We start from the raw sequence: 25,378 nt of genomic DNA on the forward strand, positions 1-25,378 counted from the left end.
GGTTGAATTGGCCTTTGCAGTCATGAACTGCTGGCTTGGTAAATCATCTGGGATGGTTTCCTTCCTAGTTCCATTTGGAAGATGCTACTATTCAATTGGTTGGTATAACCATGGTGACTTGAGTTGGTCAAATTCCTGGTCCTTGCCATTTGTACCAGGCTTCACTTGGTCTATGATTAAATGATGACCAAACATTGTTATTCCACCCTATGTGCTTGTGTTTGACATGGCTGTTGCTATGTCTCGTACATATTTACTTGATGGATTCTTGTGAGCTTATGGTATGCTACTATGCTACTTGGTGGGCTTGTATACATACATATTTGTAGTTGCTCTTGGTTGGCCTAAGAATGCTCCCTGGCCGGATGCTTGATGTCTTGGCTCAGCCAATGATGCAAAGGCTGAGGCAAAAGCTGTAAATGAATGTATACTAAAATAGAGATATCCACGAGTAGGGGATCATGTAAATGAATGCCACTGTGGTATCCTTTGAAGAAAATGGGAAGTTTCGATGGTTTAAAAGACTAGGTGATGCTAGGTTATTAAGTTGGCTGTCAAGGTTGGTTTTATCTGGTTAACTTGGATAGGCTATGTGTTCTTGCTTACTTATGCATATCCATCTCTACTGGATTGACTAGCTCAGGCTTGGCCTCTCTTTTGCCAGCATCACTTGGTCTATATACCAAGTGATGAATAATCCCTTTGGAGCATCTGCTCCATGCATGCTATGTGTGTTTGAGCATCTGGACTTATGTCACCATGGTTGCTGGTTTGTTGGTGTTTTTGTACTTGCCGATGATTAGATGGTTGGTCGATCACTCGTACACTCGGGGGTGGAGCAAGTGAGGCTTGGTGTGATGGCACAAATATCAACTTGTGCATCCTACCTGGCCTCACTTACTCCATCCCTGGATGTTAATATTTGTTTCGACCAACAAAGTATGAGGCATATGATATCTAGTTGAGATACCACTTGGCTCTTTCTTCCATTTTAGTGCCGATGATTAGAATGTTTGGTCACCTATACGCCGCAATATACTTTGTAGACGAGCCCCCCTTTCCCTGGCCGCCGTTCCGTGAACGAGTCCTTGACGAGACAACAACGCCGACATGCCTCTCCAGCGCAGCACCACTTTTCTTCTCTCGCCGTCCAGTACGTGAACGAGTCCTTAATGCCAAGACGGTGCCAGCCTCCCTAGCATCATGCCGACCCCTGTTGTCGCGCTTCAGGCCGTGTCGATCACGCGCCCTGCACTCTTCGCCTTTTTGCCCGGTGAACGAATAGACTAATCGTTGGAATAAGGAAGCCGATGACGGCCGATCGCAATTTAATCTTGCGACCGGCTGTCATCGGTTTCCTTATTCCAACGATCAGCCTATTGGTTCACCGGGCAAGAAGGCGAACGATGGCGAGCGCGGGACACACGGCTTGAAGCGCGGCAACACGGCCCGGCATAATGCTGAGCGAGGCCGGCACGGTCTTTGCATCAAGGACTCGTTCACCGGACAGCGAGGGACTGGCGTGGTTCTGCGCCGGAGATGCAGATCGGCGTTGTTGTGTCGTCAAGCACCCGTTGACGGAACGCCGACCGGGGAAAGGGGGCCCTCTCGCAAAGTATGCGGCGGTGTATATCTGCAACTATGGTTTCTGACCATAGTATTTGTGTTGACCAACAATGTATGAGGCACATATTCTATTTTGTCATTCCATTTGCTTTGAGATTTTCAAAATGCCGATGATTAAAATGTTTGGTCACCGTACACTCGGGGGTGGCGTAAGTGAGCCCGGTAAGATAGCACAAATATCAATCTCTTGTGCATCCTACCTGGCCTCGCTTACACCATCCCTGAATGTTAATATTTGTGTTGACCAACAATGTATGAGGCACTTATTCCATTTTGTCATTCCATTTGCTTTGAGATTTTCAAAATGCCGATGATTAAAATGTTTGGTCACCGTACACTTGGGGGTGGCGTAAGTGAGCTCGGTAAGATAGCACAAATATCAATCTCTTGTGCATCGGACTTGGTCTCACTTACGCCATCCCTGAATGTTAATATTTGTGTTGACCAACAATGTATGAGGCACTTATTCCATTTTGTCATTCCATTTGCTTTGAGATTTTCAAAATGCCGATGATTAAAATGTTTGGTCACCGTACACTCGGGAGCGGCGTAAGTGAGCCTGGTAAGATAGCACAAATATCAATCTCTTGTGCATCGGACTGGTCTCACTTACACCGTCTCTGAATGTTAATAATTGTGTTGACCAACAATGTATGAGGCATTTATTCCATTTCTCTTATGCATCGGACTTGTTGGTCTCACTTTCTTCCATTTTCATCATAGTAGGAACTGGATGAAGGACCCCGATGCAAGCGAGCCTGGTGGGTAGAGATGACGGAGCAAAGGAGGAACCGGATGAAGACTACTTTGTAGGATGAAGACTACTTTGTATCTCGAAATTGTGAATTTTGTATGAATTAAGAGTTGTATGCAAAACATTTGACACTTGCCACTATATATGTATCTCGATCGGGATCTAAGTAATGTGATGATGATGTCTATGTTATATCCGTGCAATGTACATGATATTTATATTATATCCGAATGTTGCTCGTATATAACCCGTATATCCGTATATTGCTCGTTTATAAACCGCATGTGTATAGGAGGCAGCACAAAATCGTGTATAATACAAGCAAATTCTGTGGCGCACTCGCAAACCAATTCTATGGCGCAGTCTTTTACGTGGCGCACCTAAGAGCACGTGCGCCACGGATACGTTAACTACGTGGCGCATGGGCTGGTGCGCCACAGAAAGCTTATTTTTGTGGCGACGTTTCTGTGGCGCACCTCCCATGCGCCATAGAATCCATTTTTGGTGCGCCACTGATGAGGCTTTTCCTACTAGTGCTTCCTCCCTGAGTTCGATAAACCTTGGGTGATCCACTTAAGGGAAACTTGCTGCTGTTCTACAAACCTCTGCTCTTGGAGGCCCAACACTGTCTACAAGAATAGAAGCACCCGTAGACATCAAGCTATTTTCTGGCGCCGTTGCCGGGAGGAAAGGTAAAAGGCACTCATACTCCGGTCCCGGGTAAAGTACTTTTCCGGCGCCGTTGTGTGTGTGCTCGAAGCTATTTCCTTTAGATCCTGCAATTGCATCTTTTTGTTTCTTGTTTACACTAGTTAGGCATAATGGACAACAATGAGCTTCTTATTCTATTTCCTGATTTAAGACATGGATGGTTTGATGCGAAAATTTAAAAACCTATGGAACCTTATTTGCATGCCTGGTAGTAATATTAGTATGAACGCTTTGAACACCATTGTTGATAATGATATAGAAAGTTCTAAGCTTGGGGAAGCTGGCTTTGATGAGCATGATATTTTTAGTCCCCCAAGCATTGAGGACAAAATTTACTTTGATGATACTTTGCCTCCTATTTATGATGATTATAATGATATTGGTCTTTTAGTACCGCCTCGTTATGGAGGATAAATTTGATTATGATTACAATATGCCTCCTATATTTGATGATGAGAATAATAATGATAGCTACTTTGTTGAATTTGCTCCCACTATTACTAATAAAATTGATTATGCTTATGTGGAGAGTAATAATTTTATGCATGAGACTCATGATAAGAATGCTTTATGTGATAGTTATATTGTTGAGTTTGCTCATGTTGCTACTGAAAGTTATTATGAGAGAGGAAAATATGGTTGTAGAAATTTTCATGTTACTAAAACACCTCTCTATGTGCTGAAATTTTTGAAGCTACACTTGTTCTATCTTCCTATGCTTGTTACTTTTTTCTTCATGAACTTGTTTATTTACAAAACTCCTATGCATAGGAAGCATGTTAGACTTAAATTTGTTTTGAGTTTGCCTCTTGATGCTCTCTTTTGCTTCAACTACTATTTCTTGCGAGTGCATCATTAAAACTGCTTGAGCCCATCTTAATGGCTATAAAGAAAGAACTTCTTGGGAGATAACCCATGTGTTTATTTTGTTATAGTACTTTTATTTTGTATTTGTGTCTTGGAAGTTGTTACTACTGTAGCAACCTCTCCTTATCTTAGTTTTGTGCATTGATGTGCCAAGTAAAGTCTTTGATAGTAAGGTTCATACTAGATTTGGATTACTGCGTGAGAAACAGATTTCTTTGTCATGTCACGAATTTCGACCTACCTCTCTGTAGGTAGCTCAGAAAAATATGCCAATTTACGTGCGTGATCCTCGGATATGTACGCAACTTTCATTCAATTTGGGCATTTTCATTTGAGCAAGTCTGGTGCCTCGATAAAATCCATCTTTACGGACTGTTCGTTTTGACAGATTCTGCCTTTTATTTCGCATTGCCTCTTTTGCTATGATGGATGAATTTCTTTGTTCCATTAATGTCCAAGTAGCTTTATGCAATGTCCGAAGTGTTAAGAATGATTGTGTCACCTCTGAACATGTTAATTTTTATTGTGCACTAACCCTCTAATGAGTTGTTTCGAGTTTGGTGTGGAGGAAGTTTTCAAGGATCAAGAGAGGGAAATGATGCAATATGATCAAGGAGAGTGAAAGCTCTAAGCTTGGGGATGCCCCGGTGGTTCACCACTGCATACTTTAAGAAGACTCAAGCGTCTAAGCTTGGGGATGCCCAAGGCATCCCCTTCTTCATCAACAACATTATCAGGTTCCTCCCCTGAAACTATATTTTTATTCCATCACATCTTATGTACTTTACTTGGAGCGTCTGTTTGTTTTTGTTTTTGTTTTTGTTTGAATAAATGCTTGTGTGGGAGAGAGACACGCTTCGCTGGTTCGTATGAACACATGTGTTCTTAGCTTTTAATGTTCATGGCGAAGGTTGAAACTGCTTCGTTCATTGTTATATGGTTGGAAACGGGAAATGCTACATGTAGTAATTGATAAAATGTCTTGGATAATGTGATACTTGGCAATTGTTGTGCTCATGTTTAAGCTCTTGCATCATATACTTTGCACCTATTAATGAAGAAACACCTAGAGCTTGCTAAATTTGGTTTGCATATTTGGTCTCTCTAAAGTCTAGATAATTTCTAGTATTGAGTTTTGAACAACAAGGAAGACGGTGTAGAGTCTTATAATGTTTACAATATGTATTTTATGTGAGTTTTGCTGCACCGGTTCATCCTTGTGTTTGTTTCAAATAACCTTGCTAGCCTAAACCTTGTATCGAGAGGGAATACTTCTCATGCATCCAAAATCCTTGAGCCAACCACTATGCCATTTGTGTCCACCATACCTACCTACTACATGGTATTTCTCCGCCATTCCAAAGTAAATTGATTGAGTGCTACCTTTAAAATTTCCATTCTTTACCTTTACAATATATAGCTCATGGGACAAATAGCCTAAAAACTATTGTGGTATTGAATATGTACTTATGCACTTTATCTCTTATTAAGTTGCTTGTTGTGCGATAACCATGTTTTACGGGGACGCCATCAACTACTCTTTGTTGAATATCATGTGAGTTGCTATGCATGTCCGTCTTGTCCGAAGTAAGGGAGATCTACCACTTTAATGGTTAGAGCATGCATATTGTTAGAGAAGAACATTGGGCCGCTAACTAAAGCCATGAATCATGGTGGAAGTTTCAGTTTTGGACATATATCCTCAATCTCATATGAGAACACTAATTGTTGCTACATGCTTATGCATTAAAGAGGAGTCCATTATCCGTTGTCCATGTTGTCCCGGTATGGATGTCTAAGTTGAGAATAATCAAAAGCGAGAAATCCAAAATGCGAGCTTTCTCCTTAGACCTTTGTACGAGGCGGCATGGAGGTACCCCTTTGTGACACTTGGTTAAAACATGTGTATTGCGATGATCCCGGTAGTCCAAGTTAATTAGGACAAGGTGCGGGCACTATTAGCATACTATGCATGAGGCTTGCAACTTGTAAGATATAATTTACATGATACATATGCTTTATTACTACCGTTGACAAAATTGCTTCATGTTTTCAAAATAAAAGCTCTAGCACAAATATAGCAATCGATGCTTTCCTCTTTGAAGGACCTTTCTTTTACCTTTTATGTTGAGTCAGTTCACCTATCTCTCTCCACCTCAAGAAGCAAACACTTGTGTGAACTGTGCATTGATTCTTACATACTTGCATATTGCATTTGTTATATTACTTTATGTTGACAATTATCCATGAGATATACATGTTACAAGTTGAAAGCAACCGCTGAAACTTAATCTTCCTTTATGTTGCTTCAATACCTTTACTTTGATTTATTGCTTTATGAGTTAACTCTTATGCAAGACTTATTGATGCTTGTCTTGAAGTATTATTCATGAAAAGTCTTTGCTTTATGATTCATTTGTTTACTCATGTCATTACCATTGTTTTGATCGCTGCATTCATTACATATGCTTACAATAGTATGATCAAGGTTATGATGGCATGTCACTCCAGAAATTATCTTTGTTATCGTTTACCTGCTCGGGACGAGCGAGAACTAAGCTTGGGGATGCCGATACGTCTCCGACGTATCGATAATTTCTTACGTTCCATGCCACATTATTGATGATATCTACATGTTTTATGCATACTTTATGTCATTATTATGCGTTTTCCGGAACTAACCTATTGACGAGATGCCGAAGGGCCAGTTCTTGTTTTCTGCTGTTTTTGGTTTCAGAAATCCTAGTAAGGAAATATTCTCGGAATCGGACGAAATCAATGCCCAGCATCCTATTTTTCCACGAAGCTTCCAGAACACCCGAGAGCCACCAGAGGGGAGCCCTGGTGGGCCCAGATGATAGGGCGGCGCAGCCAGGGCCTGGGCCGCGCCCCCCTGTTGTGTCACCGCCTCGTCGACCTTCCGACTCCGCCTCTTCGCCTATATAAAGGTCCCTGACCTAAAACCTCGACACGAAAAAGCCACGGTACGAGAAACCTTCCAGAGCCGCCGCCATCGCGAAGCCAAGATCTGGGGGACATGAGTCTCTGTTCCGGCACGCCGCCGGGACGGGGAAGTGCCCCCGAAGGCTTCTCCATCAACACCACCGCCATCTTCATCAACGCTGCTTGTCTCCCATGAGGAGGGAGTAGTTCTCCATCGAGGCTCGGGGCTGTACCGGTAGCTATGTGGTTCATCTCTCTCCTATGTGCTTCAATACAATAATCTCATGAGCTGCCTTACATGATTGAGATTCATATGATGATGCTTGTAATCTAGATGTCATTGTGCTAGTCAAGTGGATTTTACTTATGTGATCTCCGGAGACTCCTTGTCCCACGTGTGTAAAGGTGACGAGTGTGTGCATCGTGTGGGTCTCTTAGGCTATATTTCACAGAATACTTATTCACCGTTATGAATGGCATAGTGAAGTGCTTATTTATATCCCTTTATGATTGCAATGTGTTTTGTATCACAATTTATCTGTGTGCTACTCTAGTGATGTTATTAAAGTAGTTTATTCCTCCTGCACGGTGTAATGGTGACAGTGTGTGCATCGTGTAGTACTTGGCGTAGGCTATGATTGTGATGTCTTGTAGATTATGAAGTTAACTATTGCTATGATAGTATTGATGTGATCTATTCCTCCTTTCGTAGTGTGAAGGTGACAGTGTGCATGCTATGTTAGTACTTGGTTTGGTTATGTTGATCTGTTATGCACTCTAAGGTTATTTAAATATGAACATTGAATATTGTGGAGCTTGTTAACTCCGGCATTGAGGGTTCGTGTAATCCTACACGAGTTAGTGGTGTTCATCATCCAACAAGAGAGTGTAGAGTCTAGCATCTATCTATTTATTCTGTTATGTGATCAATGTTGAGAGTGTCCACTAGTGAAAGTATGATCCCTAGGCCTTGTTCCTAAATATCGCTATCGCTGCTTGTTTACTTGTTTTACTCGCATCTTTACTTCCTGCAATATTAATACCATCAATCGCACGCCGAGCAAGCACTTTTCAGGCGCCGTTACTACTCGCTCATATATATTCATACCACCTGTATTTCACTATCTCTTCGCCGAACTAGTGCACCTATTAGGTGTGTTGGGGACACAAGAGACTTCTTGTTTTGTGGTAGCAGGGTTGCATGAGAGGGATATCTTTGACCTCTTCCTCCCTGAGTTCGATAAACCTTGGGTGATCCACTTAAGGGAAACTTGCTGCTGTTCTACAAACCTCTGCTCTTGGAGGCCCAACACTGTCTACAAGAATAGAAGCACCCGTAGACATCACATATTTATAGTCCGTAGACTTTCTAACTTGGGGATAAACCCAACTATGTACGAGCTAAACTCTATCTCTTAATTCTAACCGACACGTATCCTACTATAATTTACAGATACACGGGCAATCTTGCCCAATCTTCTTGTACAAGGCCGGTTCGGGAATATTTTCCGTGCATATCCTCTAAGCCCATTTAATCATGGCCCATCTCCAGACTTGGTTAAATTCTGGTGATAACACCATAGCAATACCTGCACATTTGAATAACCCGCATAATTCATGTAAAAACAGTAAATGATCACCAGGATGGACAGTTCCATCCCCTTCATAGCGGTTATCCATAACACGTTCAATAATTTTCATAGGTATTTTGTATGGGACCTCTTTCTCACCTGGCGCCTCATCCACTACCTTTGCGGTAGTAGTAGATTTTCCAAATAGGAATTCAAGAGAAGATCTCTCCATAATGAATTATAGCAACGAGCAGAAATAAAATCAGCACAAACGAGTAAAAGTTTCCCTTACCAATTCCACTTACCAATAGCGCTTCACTCCCGGCAACGGCGCCAGAAAATAGTCTTGATGACCCACAAGTATAGGGGGTGTATCGTAGTACTTTCGATAAATAAGAGTGTCGAACCCAACGAGGAGCAGAAGGTGTTGACAAGCAGTTTCGATGAAGGATTCACTGTAAATGCTCACATACAAGTATTCAAGGGGTTTTGATATAGCAGATGAATAAAGTACGAGTAAGTAAAATGCGAGAGAAATAATTGCAGCGAGTGGCCCAATCCTTTTTAGCACAAAGGACAAGCCGGTTTGTTTACTTATAATGACCAAACGTTCTTGAGGACACACGGGAATTTAGTCTAGTGCTTTCGCTTCATACAGACTGATTAATCTTCATTGTTTTGATAAGTGTTGTGTGGGTGAACCTATGCTAATGCACCGCCCTTCCTAGGACTAAAACATACTTGTGATTATACCCCTTGCAAGCATCCGCAAATACAAGAAAGTAATTAAGATAAATCTAACCACAGCCTTAAACTCTGAGATCCTGCTATCCCTCCTGCATCGATATACCAACGGGGGTTTAGGTTTCTGTCACTCCGGCAACCCCGCAATTGGCAAACGAGTACAAGATGTACTCCCCTAGGCCCATAAAGGTGAAGTATCATGTAGTCGACGTTCACATGACACCACTAGAAGAATAACACCACAACTTAAATATCATAACATTGAATATTACTCAACCATAATTCACTACTAACATTTAGACTTCACCCATGTCCTCAAGAACTAAACGAACTACTCACGAGACATCATATGGAACATGATCAGAGGTGATATGATGATGAATAACAATCTGAACATAAACCTTGGTTCAATGGTTTCACTCAATAGCATCAATAACAAGTAGAAATCAACACCGGGAGAGTTTCCCCTATCAAACAATCAAGATCCAACCCAAATCGTTACAGCGGTGACGAGGTGCAGCGGTGGAGATGGCGGTGATGATGATGATGATGATGGTGATGATGATGGAGATGATGTCCAGCTCGATGACGGTGACGATGGCGTCGATTTCCCCCTCCGGGAGGGAATTTCCCGGCGGATTCCTGCCCGCCGGAGAGCTCTTTTCTCTCTGGTGTTTTCCGCCCCGCAGAGGCGGCTGTGACTCTTCGCGACTATCCCCTGGAGCTTAGGTTTTCGGGGCGAAGAAGTACGCGAAGGAGAGGAGGCCAGAGGGGGTCGTGGGCCCCCTCCTCACAAGGCGGCGCGGCCAGGGCAGGGCCCGCGCCAGCCTATGAGGTGGGCCCATGGCGGCCCTCCTCGGCTCCCCCTTCTGGCTCCCTTCGTCTTCTGGAAAAATAGGATTTTTCGTATAATTTCCGTCAATTGTTGATCTTCCGAAATATTGCATCCTGACGGCGCTTTTTCCAGCAGAATCTTGACTCCGGTGCGCGATCCTTCAATAATCATAAAACATGCAAAATAGATGAAATAACATAAGTATTATCTCTAAATATGAAATATATCAATGAATAACAGTAAATTATGATATAAAATAGTGATGCAAAATGGACGTATAAGGCCCACACAAGGCCTGCCACGACTTAAGCGGGCACTAGTAACATATGGGTCTTCAATGACGGTATGATACTGATGGTTTGGAAATCCGTCAGCGATTGTCTTTTTCTATGACGATAGGGCGTTTTCGCGTCACAGATGGAGATTTGGGCCGCTCGGCCCGAAAAAATAGTGACGGGCGAGGTCTAAACATCAGCGATCGTGCAGAAATGAGCGTAGCGGGTGGCAGATGCTAGGGAGAGAGAATAAGCTCCTCCGTCGCGCTCCTCTGATGGATCTACAACCTCCACTTTAGAAAACCGCTGTGGCAGATGCTAGGGAGAGAGAATAAGCTCCTCCACCGCGGGAATGAGACAACGGCGGCGAGCTCCTCCACCGCGCCGCTAGCCGCATCGATGGCTGCCTCGAGGTGCAGCACACAGATTCTAGGGAGAGAGAATAAGCTCCGGACGATCTCGACGCCGGACGCCGTTCCTCGTTGCTTGGTGCTGCCCAAGCAACGACGCCAGACAACGCCGGACCTCCGAAGAGCGATGTGGGGCTATGTTCCCGCGGTGGCCGTCGCTGAGCGTGGACCTTGTCGACCATGCCGGCTGCACCTTGCGAGCAGCTTGCCCCGGCCATGCTGCGGCCAACCTCGACGCGGGACGCCGTTCTCAGCCGCCCCTACCTTGCCACCCAAGCCCCTACCTCTGACCCCGGGCCCCTGGCGGGCGGCGGCTGGCTCCACCATGAGGCGTCATACATCTTCGGCTGCCTGCAGCTCCTCTGGGCGAAGCCTGCAGCCCGGTCGTTCCTACCTCCGTAGAGACCGGCCGCAGAAGCGTCGTCTCCGAGGCGGGTCATGGGGGGTGGGATGGGCAGAAGAGGGATGATTGGGATTTGGGAGGAGAAAATTGGCCAGCGGCACTCTGCCTGGGGGCAAACACGGAGAGAATCTGATAAGACAAAGGGTAGTGCACCGCTTTGACCATCTTCTTTGACGGAACCATCCAGATTGTAACAGAAATTGTAGGAAGGAAAAAAAATGGAACAAACTCCCGTGTATGAAGGTAACGATTACGTGAACAGTAAAAAAGCCTACCGTGTCTAATCCCGATTGGTGGAAACTGATGGAGCAATCTCCTTGCGGCAGAAGGGGTTAGCTTTTATATATACTAGATTTTAAAGTGCGCCTTGGCGCACGATCCCGTGGGACTCGTGTATAGATGGAAAAGTGATAACACTTTTTCATCTTTTGTGAATCAGTTGTAAAAATATGCTACTGAACTGAGCTCTTTCATCTTTTATAAGTGACAACTACAGGGCATGATTGGTGGAGTACTGGTTTGGACGAAGTGAGATGATGCATGAAGTTAAACAAAAACGCAAAAAAATAAATAAGGTAGATGCCATCTTGCAAACACATGATTCAAGGCAATCTGGAGTTTTTCATAGTTTCTGCTTGATAAAAGACAAAACTAACAGCTCCTAAAATTCAGAGATACAAACAATATAGTTCTCCAAGAATTTCAATATTCATCTAAAAAATTGCAAACCCATGAACTTTCTGTACAAAACCAAAGCAAGCATAATAGTAGGCTACACTGCTGCTCAGCGGAGCAACTTGAGTGGGAAGCAAGAATGCAATGGCAGTTGTGCAAATCCAAGTCACGGTTATACTTAGGTTCCATCTGTAAGGCAACAGCACAGATGTCTCGTTAGGTATGAAAATCATGCGAGCACACATGCTGCATTACTCGATGACTCCTAAGCCAAATAACTCTATGATCTAAGGCTGTGTCAACACAAATGCAAAGAAAACATTAGAAAGTAAAATCATGGTTGGAGCATCAGTTTTATATCCTAATAGGTTCAGGAATTCTTGGCAAAGATATGACATAGGTTAACCCTCCCCAACATGATTTTTGTCACCATTTAGGCATAGATAAAAGAATAGAACCTGCTCAAACAAAGATGTTTATAAGGCAGAAATTATTGGCAAAGAAGAACCAAGATCATTACGAAACTTTGCCAGTAATTACAGAAAGCAGGTTCTTTATAAGGCACCAAATACTGACATGATACTACTGCTAGACAGAGATAAATAATCCTAGTTCATAAATGAATTTACGTAAAAAACATACACTCAATTAACACAAGCTTCATAGTACTAAACTTCGCCTCACGTGGAAGATCTCATCGTTGCTTGTGAGTCTGCAAACAGGTAATAAACAGCTCAGCACAAATAAAAGCTGAGGTCTATATCATAGTGCTTATTATGGTGTATGGTACTATTCCATGAAAGTAAAATTACCCATGTCATAATCAGAAAGTTGGTATGAAAACACAATACATGACAATGATGCACTACATAGCTGATACATACAACATACGTTAGGGCAAACAAATGACAGTTCTGTGGCAATGACCATCAAAATAAACATAGCCCGTTGGTGTCCCTCCCCTTTCCAGCTCCGCCTAGATCCCCTGGTTACAGACTTTAGAAAGGAAGTACCACAATCATTTTTAAAATATAGTACTCTCCCCAATCCATAATAACTGTCATGGTTTTAGTTCAAATTTGAATAAAACCACGACACTTATTATGGATCAAAAGGAGTTGGTTAATTTGGCATGTTATCTGATGAACATAAACGGTCGTGCTTCAAGTGTAAGAATACATGACCACTTGCAACATAGAAAAAAAACCTAATTTGTTTGCACATATCAAAATGAAACAGATCTAGTGAACAATTGAGCAAGTTCGCATAATCAAAAGACTAATACCGATGGAATATTTTAAGATAAATTAAGCCACGTCAAGTTCTAGAAACTAAATATGCTAATTATCATAAGAGAAAGAACATACCATTCACCAAGATGATGAATACTGCACACATAAGGCATAACGAAAGGAGTGCCTTTCATAACGAGCACTAAAGCGAGCTTGTGGCAAGGACTATAAACTCTTTGATCTTGTGGCAAATCTAGCCAAGATTATAAACGCTTTGATCTATGCGCTCCTTGGCTCGCAGCCCTGGTCTTTCGCACTGATAACAATTTTGTAATACACTTGATAATAAGCTAATTATTTCTAGGAATCAAAATGCACACTTGTCGGAAATAAACTTGCAGTAATTCAAGGCTACCAATGACTATGCTTGCATATGACTTTTCAAGCTAACACAGGATAATTAATTGCTCGCAGCCATCCTCAAGACCAAGCCCTTAATCATTCCCACATCAATAAATAAATGAGAGTATTTAATCGTGCTTCTCTTCCAACTTATTCCCAGCAATTTAGAAATCAGTAATTCTCACTAAATTCAATGATCCTATTATAACGCAGAAGTTATTTGCAAAGAAGAACCAAGTTCATTACTGAACTTTGTTAATAATCGCGGAAAGAAGGTTCTTTATAAGGCACCACTAACATGGTAGTACTAATAAATGTAAGAAAAACAATTTTGGTTATGTGAACAAACAAATACATCAGGATAGTGATGCAGGAGCATCCAAAATTCACAGGCACACGTCCAGAATAGTCATATAAAGAGGACTAAAATAAGGAATGCAATGCAATCAGTGGCACCAACCATCAGAAATAAGCACCGAAAATACATAGTTTGCAGCAGGCACAGTACATACAGCAAGGAAAATGTACAATCAGACTTGAAGAACAATATAGCACCTGATTAGTTATGGATGAGAACATATTTTAAGTTTATTCTTATAAAAGGGGCATAGGCCTTATCATGTATAGATGCCAAAATAAAATTGAGTAGCGGAACATGTACATATAATCATATATCATATCTTACCTTCTTGCAATAGCAGATCATAGATTTGACATCGTCAGTGAAAATTAGGAGGGCATGTTCATGGATATGTAGATGCTTAAAATCTGTCAAATGAGGAATAAATTTATCAATATAAAGCCATCAAAATTAAGATGATTCAATTGCAAAAAAAAATGTGGAAAAAACAACAGATCAAAAAATTTGGCATTTTGTTTGAAATAGGAAAGTGCTTGGGGCTGTTGGAAGAACAAACATGGCGAGGACTATGCATTGCTGGGAAATTAACATGATATGAACTATATTGCTGAAAAAGCTCAAATCAGGTGGTTATTTTGAATGGTCGACCTGAATGTTACCATGGTCTGCGTTCTCTTAATTTTTTTAGAGATGACCTAAAATAATTCTTGAAACATAACTATGAAGAATGTATCTTGAACCATCTCCATTGGCGGAACACATCTTTTTTCCCCATCAAACAAACCAACTTCCTTTAAAAATCCTATTGTAATGAAACATACAAACTAAAAGGCAATAAGCAGGGGATCTGCAGCAACACAAACTGAAATAAAATACTGAGGTCCACCAGGTGGAACCCACGACGCTAATAGCTATCAAAGTGAAATAATATAAATGTAAACAATATTAATGTTAAACAGAGAAGTTAACTATTGGTTCTGTTTGAGCAAGAAAAGGTGAAAAATTCCAAAAAAAAAGGATGAAAGAAGACAAATTAGAAACAGAGAGGAATTCTCACATAGGAGCAGATGAAGCAAACACAATTAATTAAAAACCCTGATCGTGCATTAGAGCATACAAATTTTCCTTAATAAAATGCCTTCAAGCTTTCCCTCTGTTTCTTCCATGTAAGGAATATAGTCAAATCACTAACAATCAAAGTACTGAAGTATTAGATGGTGAACAATCACAATATCAGGGTTAATAATTAAAATGATCGATTTTGTTAATGCTACCTTCAGGCAGTTGGTTTATTTAAAGTTTCATAACTGAGTAAGGTTAGCCCTTACATGAAAGCACATATCAATATTTCTTCTTGTGTTTTCTGTACAGGACAATCAATGTAAAGATAAGAGCACTCAAACTAATAAATATTTTCTCAGCTGGTACACACAGCTTTAGATTAGTCAGCATATTCATGGTTATCACCACTACTATTGAAATGTTGGACTCGTGGTCAAATAGAATTCAGTGTTGAATTTGCAACTCTCTAGAGCTAGATATGCACTGAGATCAATCGAGGAACTTCACCTTCTGTTGCAGCGGCTGTTGCGCTGCTTCTGGTTGCTGGTAATTGGGGTACCCTGCATAAGATCCATAACCATACATGTTAGGGTCTTGAGGTTGTGCATAAAAACAACCATAAGCCTCATAATCTTGTCCATAGCCACCATAGTATATAGTGGTGACCGAGCAGTATATGGTGAAGGTACATTATTAAGTAGAAAGTCTGAGGCACACTACAACTCAGAAGTGTCAACTTGGAAGATTTCCGCAATTAAAAACTCAATCCTATATCCAAGCAGAACATCAGAACATCAGGTAGCAGATTTAAGTTTTGCTGCCTAATGACATCATAGTTCTGTGGCCTTTCATAAAATTTAATTTAAGAAAGGTGTGGTTTCTTAATTCAGTAATCATGAATAATGCCCCAATATCTAGGAAATCCGAGGTTATGGAGTATTTGGATCTCACGTGAACTTTCTGACACCTCCGTTATATCATGGCCTTGCATACAATTAGGCATAATACATGAGATATTTTAACTGTGTCTGAATCTTTAAAAGGAAAGTCGAAATTTCCCTTCATCTATGTGGGCTGATAAAGCAATACAAATATCGCTAACTAAAAATATATGAAGTAAATTTCGGATCTAATTAAGCATGTGGTAGAAAGTGTACAAAAAAGTAGAATATTTCATTACAATTTTTAGTACTCCATCAGATTCATATTAATTGACTCAACAATCAAGCTCGAGAGGATGCACTCACCTGCGACAGTTAGCAAGTCCAGCGAGGGTAGCACATGGGATGCAGAGGGGCACATTGGATCACAAGCACAACCTGGGACACACGTAATTAAAAAATAATAGGGCCAGTGGCCAGTGGTGGGGCATTTTGGGGAGCTCCGGGTATCCAGCGCGAGAGCAGAGCGCACCGACGCTGGGTTGATGATCAACAAAAGAGACAAGAATACCAGAGGTTCTGAACACTGGGTGAGCGTGCATCCGTACCGGAGCCCAACGACCTGCATGAGGAAAAAAAGTTTAGGGAGCACAACCAAAGCCAGCTAAGAGCATCTCCACTCGTCTCCCCGAACAGGCCCCCGGCGTGCCATTTTTTCATCCGGATGGCGAAAAATGGCCAAGCCGCGCCCCCGGTTCCTCGTTTTTCGCCGGATTTGGGCTTTCATCCATCCGGCGAGCCCACGCCAACCCCGGCCTACCGGGAAGCGCTCGGGGACTCCGGACGAAGCGAAAGCGCGTGAAACGCCAAGAAATCTCTCCCGCGCTTTCATTTCGTCTTCGCCGCAGAGGTGGCCCCGACCGGTCAGCGACACGCGCATCGTCTTCCGCGCACGCATCGTCTTCCGCGTGCAGTAAAGGCTGCCACCCCAGGGCCACGCCCTCGACACCGCCATCGAGGAGGCTCGGATGGCGATGACGGAGGAAGAACGCGCCGACCCGCGCCACCACCCCGAGAACTACACGAGGTGGAACTCCTTCTTCCTCCGGCGGTGGGAGCGGGAGCTGGCATCCTACGACGGCCCGCCGCCTCCGCCTCCGCGCAACAACACCGTGGGTCGCCGGCGTTGGTGGAGCGCGTCGAATAATACGCTCCATAACGTCCTCGAGCACATCGAGGGCGGCAACTCCCCGGTGCTCACGATGCCCCCTCCATCGAGGGCATCGGCCAGTCGCCGCCGGGGAAACAGCTGGCAGCCACGGCGCATGGCTGCCAGCTCGTCGTTTTCCGACACGGCGTCGAGGTCGCTCTCCAGGTCGGCGCCATCCTTGGCGCCGGTGAAAAAGGAGCCGGCTTCCCCGCCGAGCAACCGCACGCGCGGCGGCGGCATCGTCATCCGCGAGCCCTCGATGGCACAAGGACGGCTCCGCCCGAAGCGCGAACATGACACCTCCGACGAGCGGAAGCGCAAGCCGGTGAAGGTGAAGGTGTAGGAGGCCGAAAGCGCCGAGGACGCCGCCATCCTCGAGGCCGTCATCGCGAGGTCCCTCCAGGACCTCGTCCCCGCTGAGAACGCCATGCCGCTCGACCAGGCCCGCGCCTGGTCGAGGGAGCAGTGGGAGAAGGAGGAGGCGGAGCGGCAGGCGAGGCTCCTCCAGGACGTCGCTCGCTACCGCCGGCCTGCGACTCCTCCATCCGGCGCCACCGTCCCCGTCGTCGACCTCGAAAACTCCGACGACGACCTGTACAAGCCATCGCCGTCCCTGCCTCGCACCAGTGGCCGGTGGGGAGACGCCGGCCAAGGCAGCAGCCAGGCGGCTTCGGCGCCGCCGCAGTTCGACGACGACGGCTCCGACGACGATGGCGGCGACGGCGACATGTACTACACGGTGTTCTACCGCCATTTCGGCATGTAGAGCGCCGTGTTTTAATATTTACAGTTGTATTCCCCTAGCCGAATTCGAAATATAGTCGAATTCGGTCTCTATGTATGAACTTCGCCCTCTATATAGTAAATATCATTAAATTTAGTCTAAATTCGACCGTTTTATGCCGTAGTTTGTCAAGTTTCCGTTTTTCAAATTTAGATCGCCGTCTTCGCCTGAGATCGCGGCTGGGAAACTACACCTCCCCACGCTAAATTTACGTCCGATCCGGACGTAAATTTCCCCGGATTTCGGCGTGAGGAGGGCAAACGAGTGGAGATGCTCTAACCAAGGACATCTAAGTTTTCCAACCAGGGAAAATATTCTAGCTATTCTAACAAGGATCTAAAATCAATAAACTTAAGCTCATCTAAATTACATCACCGCTTGCTTCTAGCTATTCCAATTTAATGTACTACACTTGTTTGGCAAAATCAACACGGATATTCTAGCTAGTTTAACAAGAACCCAAATATCAATAAACTGGAGCTCATCTAAATAACATCACCGCTTGTTCATGTTTACAGTACACTCACCTAGGGCTCAACGCGCAAGAAGTTGGGCTGCTGGCCGGTGTCATTTTTTAGACAAGTTGGGGTTGAGCATGACACATTAGAGGCCTCGTCGCCCTGCTACTGATCACCAAAAGGCCATGACAAAAAAAGATCAACCTTCCAAAGAGCATGACACAAAAAGACAGCAGAGTGACCATGGCATCCGGTCTAAAGATCAACCTTCTAGCACACCAGATAATCTGAAGAAAATGGGAAAAATCATTGAAACATTTGACTGCTGCTGATACACAACACCAAATCATGAACAGAGTGAACCCCTACAGAAAAAATGAATATAACAAAAATATAAGAAAGCTGAACGCAAAATAAGTAACTGGGATCATGCTTAAGTAGGCTTGGTAATATAACAGAGAATGGAAGTAAATCTAATGGATACATTAAGAGAAAGCTAAATTATGGTTTGCAGTCTTACATAGCATACGTACATGCCAATTGCGTAGAAAGGGAGTGAACCAACTAATTAAAAGGAAGAACCGTAGATGGGAAAAGCCTGAACAATGGAAAAGCTAATAACTGCAGAGTATAGATGTCTGATTGCTGAAAACATTGCACGCTGATGTGCGCCTATTGTTTGTCAATTAGCTAATATGAGAAGGAAATTATACTGCAAATAGAACACTTCTTTAGCTGGCTACACACTGCCATTGTGCTGCCCCTTGGAGATACGACTTCAAATATGAGGTTGCAGGTATATACATCCATGGATGAAAGCACGCTAATATGTAGATATTAGATAATGGCATCAAACCAGAAATTTACAATAGTCTTTTCCCAAGCAAGTCATGGTGGGCAAGAACGAACTATATACCTAATAAGTGCAGAGTGGCATTGAACCAGCAATTTACAATAGTATTTTCCAGAATACAACATTATATAATAGTACAAACTACATAAGCAGCCGACAGAAGGATAAACCAAAAGCATTTGCATACAACGAGCATTAGGGAACGGTAGAACCATCATTTCCTTGCCCTATAAAACAATTATTTCATCTGAAATATAAATGAAGCAGACACCTCAGAGCAAACATAATTCTGTTTAAGCGAAGAAAGACTACAAAGCTAATTGTAAATAACATAATTAGAAAGGAGTTAAATATCTAAAATACCATGGTCCAAAGACAGAATACATACAACTATAGCTTGGCAATAGGTAAAATAATCATTTTCTTTATATGAGCGAAGAAACCATGTCTGGCCCTAGAGCCCTAGGCGTTCACTGTATTTTTCATGGACCCCTCATGGTTCTTAAATTGTAATTGCTATTATTTTGACAAAGCTTCCACTTAATAACACTTTTGAAAGGGGCTGTATCTAATTGTTGCAGTATCACTGACAATGTTATCCATAGACGTAACAATCTAATCCAAAACTGCCTAAACTATTATTCGGAGCTAGGATGAAAAAAAGGAAAACTATTCAGAGCTCACTTAACAGGACAAGTGATAACAATAGAGAGTAATGGCATATATGGCAACGCATTATTTTGTATTTAAATAGGAGAAATATAACATAGCATCACTGTAAACAAGTCGCACACGAGGCAAATGATGAGTAACAATACAATCCAAGAAATGACTGCTTATCATAACTTAATAAGATACAAATGGAGATTTTTTTTTTTTTTTTCGATAAAGGATACAAATGGAGATTAGTTACAGTTTCAAAGAAATCACAAAAGTAGAACTAAAAAATTGCTTATATCAAAATGTTCTTGATGTGCAAGGTGTAGGCTAATTTGCAGCCTGGAACACAAAATAAAATAGGGTAGGCAGAGTATCTATTGTACATGTCGAACACATCAGCTGCAAGCTCCACACCAAGACTCTAAAATATGATTAAGCAACCATGTATTCAACTGAAAAATGGAACAAGGAAAAGATGGATTGTCCTGGAGAAGGTTTGAGTCATGAGCTTAAATTAATGGCATCTATCACCTGGTCGTCTTGCATTGTCTAAAGATAGAAATAACGGACAACTGGATTCGCAAGAAAAAAAATTCATATGGCCTTAACCAAACCAAATAAACACACCAAGACAGAATGACGTGTATATGCAGACATTAAAAGATGGCTGTCACTATCTGATGTGCAAGTAAAAATCCAAAAAATAAACTGAGAAGAGACATTCATACCCACTGAATTGCTCCGGTGATAGAAATACATACGGAGGAGACATACTAAAATTATGAAATATATAGGGGCCATTATCGTTGATATAAAGAACATCTTGAATTCTTGATCATACTCGTGGACACCCTCTTCCATATACCCGATACCGATAAAAAAAACTGAGCATCTCTCCTTGAAATAATATTAGAAAAATATCAGCGAGATGATCGTTTGCTTTCTGCAAAAGAATGTAGCTATAATCTTTCAGGAATATAAGCTGGAAGGAACCAAATGAAGTTGAGTGCTGAAGCGCAGGATCACCTAGGAATTCATATATGTTGAGCAGATGACGATTCATAAACATAGAATAAAATTATGCGAGCATACATAGTAAAACTTGAGAAACCCACCATTCTCTTTCCTTGCTTAACTCAACCTGCACAAAGAAGCAACATAAAAAAGAAATCTGAGAAACACGTCTAACTGAAGCTGAATAAAGTAATAGAGGAATCTCTACAACTAAGAACATATTTAGCTAAGAAAGATATATATTTGTACTTAAATCAAATAACTCATCGCAGGTAGCAGAAAATTGAATAGATATTACCATTGCCCAAACCTATCATTTACTCACATTCTCAAGTCTGGAGCACGCATTGCACAGAAAACAATAAAAGGGAGCCATGAGGGACACATGAGAAGCAATCGAGTAAGGGGGCTTGCTACCTTGTTGTTGTATTACAGGGACTATCAAGCATAGATCCACTATCATCCAAATCCATACATCTATAAGCCAAACACTTTGCTAAATTAGTATAACCAGACCTAATTATAACCTAATAGATCTATAAAGTTTACTAATCCCACCATCTAAATCTATAGTCAAGTGCTCATGTTTAGGCAAACACCGCTGAAATCTCTGAAACATTCTGTAGGTAATAATATGCTAATCAAAGTAAACTGAGAGAGAGAGAGACCTGAGATCAAGGGAGTTAATCCAACCAAAGGGGGAGGCAGAGGGACGGGGCTATCTGCGGGGAAATGAAGACGAGCCGCTGCAACATCCACCCCGGTGACCTGTGCTCCGTCGTGGTCAGGACGAGGTCGTCGAGCGGGGATGGAGGAGGTCGTGAGGGCGCCTCGCCCGCCACGGCCGCCGTAGTCGGGCTGCTCGGCTCGCTCGAAGTCGTCGCCTTCCTGGCCTCCTACCGCGCGGAAGGAGAGGTCAGCGACGACCTGCACTTCCTCTGGCGATGGGGATGCGATGAACTCGGCCTCCTGCTGGCCGGCGGCGCGGAAGGGGAGGTGGCAAGCGGCGGCGACGGGGAGGCGAGGCAGCGCGAGCGGCGACGACGGGGAGGCGAGGCAGCGCTCGGGGATTGGGCAGTGGGGAAAAGTGGCTAGGGTTTTCACCGTGGGGAGGGTGCCTTTTATATGTCGCGATGAAAGCGAGTCCAATGCCTACTCTACCCCTGCGGGTGGAGATCTCCCCACGCGACCCTGACCGAACCAAATCGCACCCGGCCACAGTCACCGACGAGCGGACCCGGCCGAAGGTGGGATCCACATGCAGCCGGAGGCGTGTAAAAAATGGCTGTTGCATGGGGTTAGCTAGTGGGAGGATTCGGTTGGAAAACCCACATCCAACGGACGATATTGACCATTACATGAAGATCCGACGGCTGAGAAGCTATGTGCGCTGTGAGAGCCCCATGGAGGTGCAGCAATTATACCTTTAGATAATATATAATAATAATAATATATCAGTCAGCCCTATATATACAGGGTCAGCCTCATTGCTCCAGCCCCGGGACTCTAATCGCTCATCACCGTTCGCTAGTCCCGCCCATTCAACACTACTCACGCTGCTGTTGCCCAAATCGCCGCTCCTATCATCAATAGACTGCGCATATATACGCTTTGCCCACATACGTGCACGGCGCCGCTGCTTGACGCTGCCGTCGGCCGCTGATTCCCTTGCATACGGGACAAGGATCGGATGACAGCTACAGGAAGGTGAGAAATTATGATTCTTCCCTTGCTCTTTGGGTGGTCACATTGACACAAAACAAGTTGCTTTAAAATCAAATATTCGTAAAAAATCAAGTGCTTGGTTTGGTCACATTGACATGAACCAAGAAACTTTAAATCAATACCCTCTAAAAGAAATATATATTGGCTCTTGGTTTGATCACATCGACACAAATCAAGGTGCTATAAATCTACATATATACAATAAAAAACATGCTCTTGGTTTGGTCACATTGATACAAACCAAGGTGCTCTAAATTAAAATGCTACTAAATTACGTCTTTGGTTTGGTCATATTGACACAAGATAAAAAGATTTAAAATCCCATGTATCGTCCAATAAATTAAACTACCAAATATTAATTTTGGTACAGTCTAAAACGTACCACAAATTCTAGTTAGCCAAATCTCTGAAATAGATAGATCTACTCTAGAACAAAATAAAAGAAAACCATCTACACGAGCTGCACTGCTCCCAAATGTCAAGTCCGAAAATTCATATGTTGCTACTAGGAAAATGACCCGTGCGTTGCAAGGGGAGATACTTTACTGATTAGAATTTATCATGAGAGTGGAAACGAGAAAGAAAACATGAAAGGGTTATGTGTGTTATACCTCCTCACAACATCATAGTAGATGCCCTTCTTTCCCCTCATCGCGTACAACAATGTGACGGCGCAAATGCTATTGACTAAGGTCCTAGAAATGATAAGCTTGAGCTTCCCCTTGAAGCAAGGTTATCCACCAACACCGCAGTTGGATGCGTTGCTGGGCACGCAAACCATCGTGCTAGTGCCATTCCGCCACCGCCGCAATGGCTACCCCTCCTCTAAGTTCCTTTGTACCTAGCGAGGCACCAATAGACCCCCTCCCCCTCCACCCTATATTTCCTTAACTAAGAATTAAAAAGTATTTAAAATGGTGTCTAAATTTGTAATAAACTGTTAGCAGTATATAGTTACGGAAAAAATCGTGTGACTAAACGGTAGCAGCGATAGCTAGAAAATCAATTTGATTGATTTGGTTATACATAGAGAAACGTTTAAGAGTTCCGTGTGAATAAATTAGAGTGTTTTACTTCACAGTCCGAGAAATAAATAGATCGCAGGGCAGCGAAGCACTGCACTGCATATCCATCATGACTGCTTATTTTGTGAAAGGAACTTAAGGCAATCCTAGATGCAAAACAAATGTAATAAATAATGAAGGTGGTGAGATACGATACATTGTGATTATTCCAGATAATTTAATCCTCCTTGCTTGGCATTAAATTGACATACCACTATGTTACTGACCTGGGCACTGAACAATTAAGTTGCAGGGCCTATTGCATTTGCTCGAGCACTTGCCCGCCTGCGTTGCCGAAGGCGATATGCGTTGATATCCTTCAGCTTCTATCTAGATCGCTTTGAGATTTCCAGTATCACAGGAAGCTGCCTCTAGCTACATGTGCACCGTGACAGGATCTGCTTCCTGACAATCATGGGAGTACTCTTTCCAGTAGCTAACCATGACCTGCGCTCGCGGACGGAGCCCCGTCCATCAGCGCGAGAGATTTGACACGACTTGGCGCAGGTAAGGGCAGATCGTCACAGCGCTTGCCGGTATCAGGTCGCCCCGCTGAGAGGCAACATTTCTTCCGTCATGTGCGCCGCCATCAAGCACATCCAAGAAAGTAAAGGATCCACCAGGGCTCCTCCCCCCCTCTTCTGCACAACAGTTCGATCCTCCTTCCCGGCCGCACCTTGAGAGTCGTTCTATTCTCCTTCGTCGCCGCCTACCCCCGCCCTTCCACCTCCGCTGCAGGCCTCTGGCTGGGTCTCCTCCGCCACGTCAATCAACCCCATTAATTTCTGAAATCACATCCCTTCCGGCCCTCTCGAGCTCCCTGGTCTTCCGTCTTCCGAGCAACACGTCGCTACGGCACGGGAAGGGGGGCCGCAGGGATTCTCGCCCGGAGGGTAGAGGGACCGAGGAGGTTGGCAGTGGTGGGGAGGAAGGTCATCCGCAAGGGGTCGTCGCCGACGACGGCGGGCCGCCGCGTCGTCATCACACCCGCGCAGAGAGCAGTTGAGCCACAGGATAATATGGACAGTATCCCAGTTCGGTTGACCGAACCGTTTTTTCATACTATTTCATAAGCGGTGGCAGTTATGTAATTTGGACAAAAATTAGGGGCAAGAAAAAACGGACCAACAAGAAACCCTTTTAATTTTATTATTAGGTATAGATAAATATGCCTACAAATAGATTGGCAACCCCATATTGAAATTCCCTCGCCCATGCCTTAACATGTACGCATGGCAAAAACCCAACAAACGCATGTAGGTTAATTCAATATATGACCATTAGCTTACACTGCCCATGCTAAAAAATAGGTTATATGCGCGCATACCCTGTGGCGCACAAACTGAGTTAGTATTACTCAGTAGTATTAAACAAATATGAAAATCTAGCTGCATATAGCTCACTTCATGCATATAAAAAAATGTGCCATATGTATTCTATGGCCAAAGCTGCATGCATCATATGCTAAATACTATTTTAGTCGGCTAACTAAAATGCAAATGACCTTACAAATAATTGAACAATATATTCCATATAAGCCGATTAAATAAAATTGTATATGATGCATGCATATTCCTTGTACTTCTAATATTAGTGCAAGTAAAAAAGTATGACACATATATCACTAAATAAACAATATGAAATCATATGATAATTCAAACAAGATTAAATGCTCCCTCAAGCACGTCGGCGTCGACGACAGCGAGGAGGACTTAGATTTTCTATTTTTATCTTTTGTAATAGTCATATGATGTAATCCTTTATATTAGAAATGTTGGAATTCTTAATCAGGGATTTTCTCTTCGGAGATGTAATTAACAGAATTTTTATGCATATGTAAGAGTTCTGGAAATAAAGT

At 43.1% G+C, this 25,378-nt stretch overlaps 1 long non-coding RNA gene across 1 annotated transcript; it reads right to left on the bottom strand.

Annotated features, from left to right (window-relative positions):
• Window positions 1-11,955: 11,955 nt before the first annotated feature.
• LOC124708414 lies at window positions 11,956-18,490 on the bottom strand. Its single transcript, XR_007005136.1, has 3 exons — window positions 18,274-18,490; window positions 14,134-14,216; window positions 11,956-12,526 (listed from the first exon to the last, which is right to left on the bottom strand). It is a non-coding gene; the product is annotated as an uncharacterized LOC124708414 (long non-coding RNA).
• Between the last annotated feature and the right edge of the window lie 6,888 nt (window positions 18,491-25,378).

The sequence above is a fragment of the Lolium rigidum genome, chromosome 4 (genome assembly GCF_022539505.1).
Source record: "Lolium rigidum isolate FL_2022 chromosome 4, APGP_CSIRO_Lrig_0.1, whole genome shotgun sequence".
NCBI lineage: Eukaryota > Viridiplantae > Streptophyta > Magnoliopsida > Poales > Poaceae > Lolium > Lolium rigidum.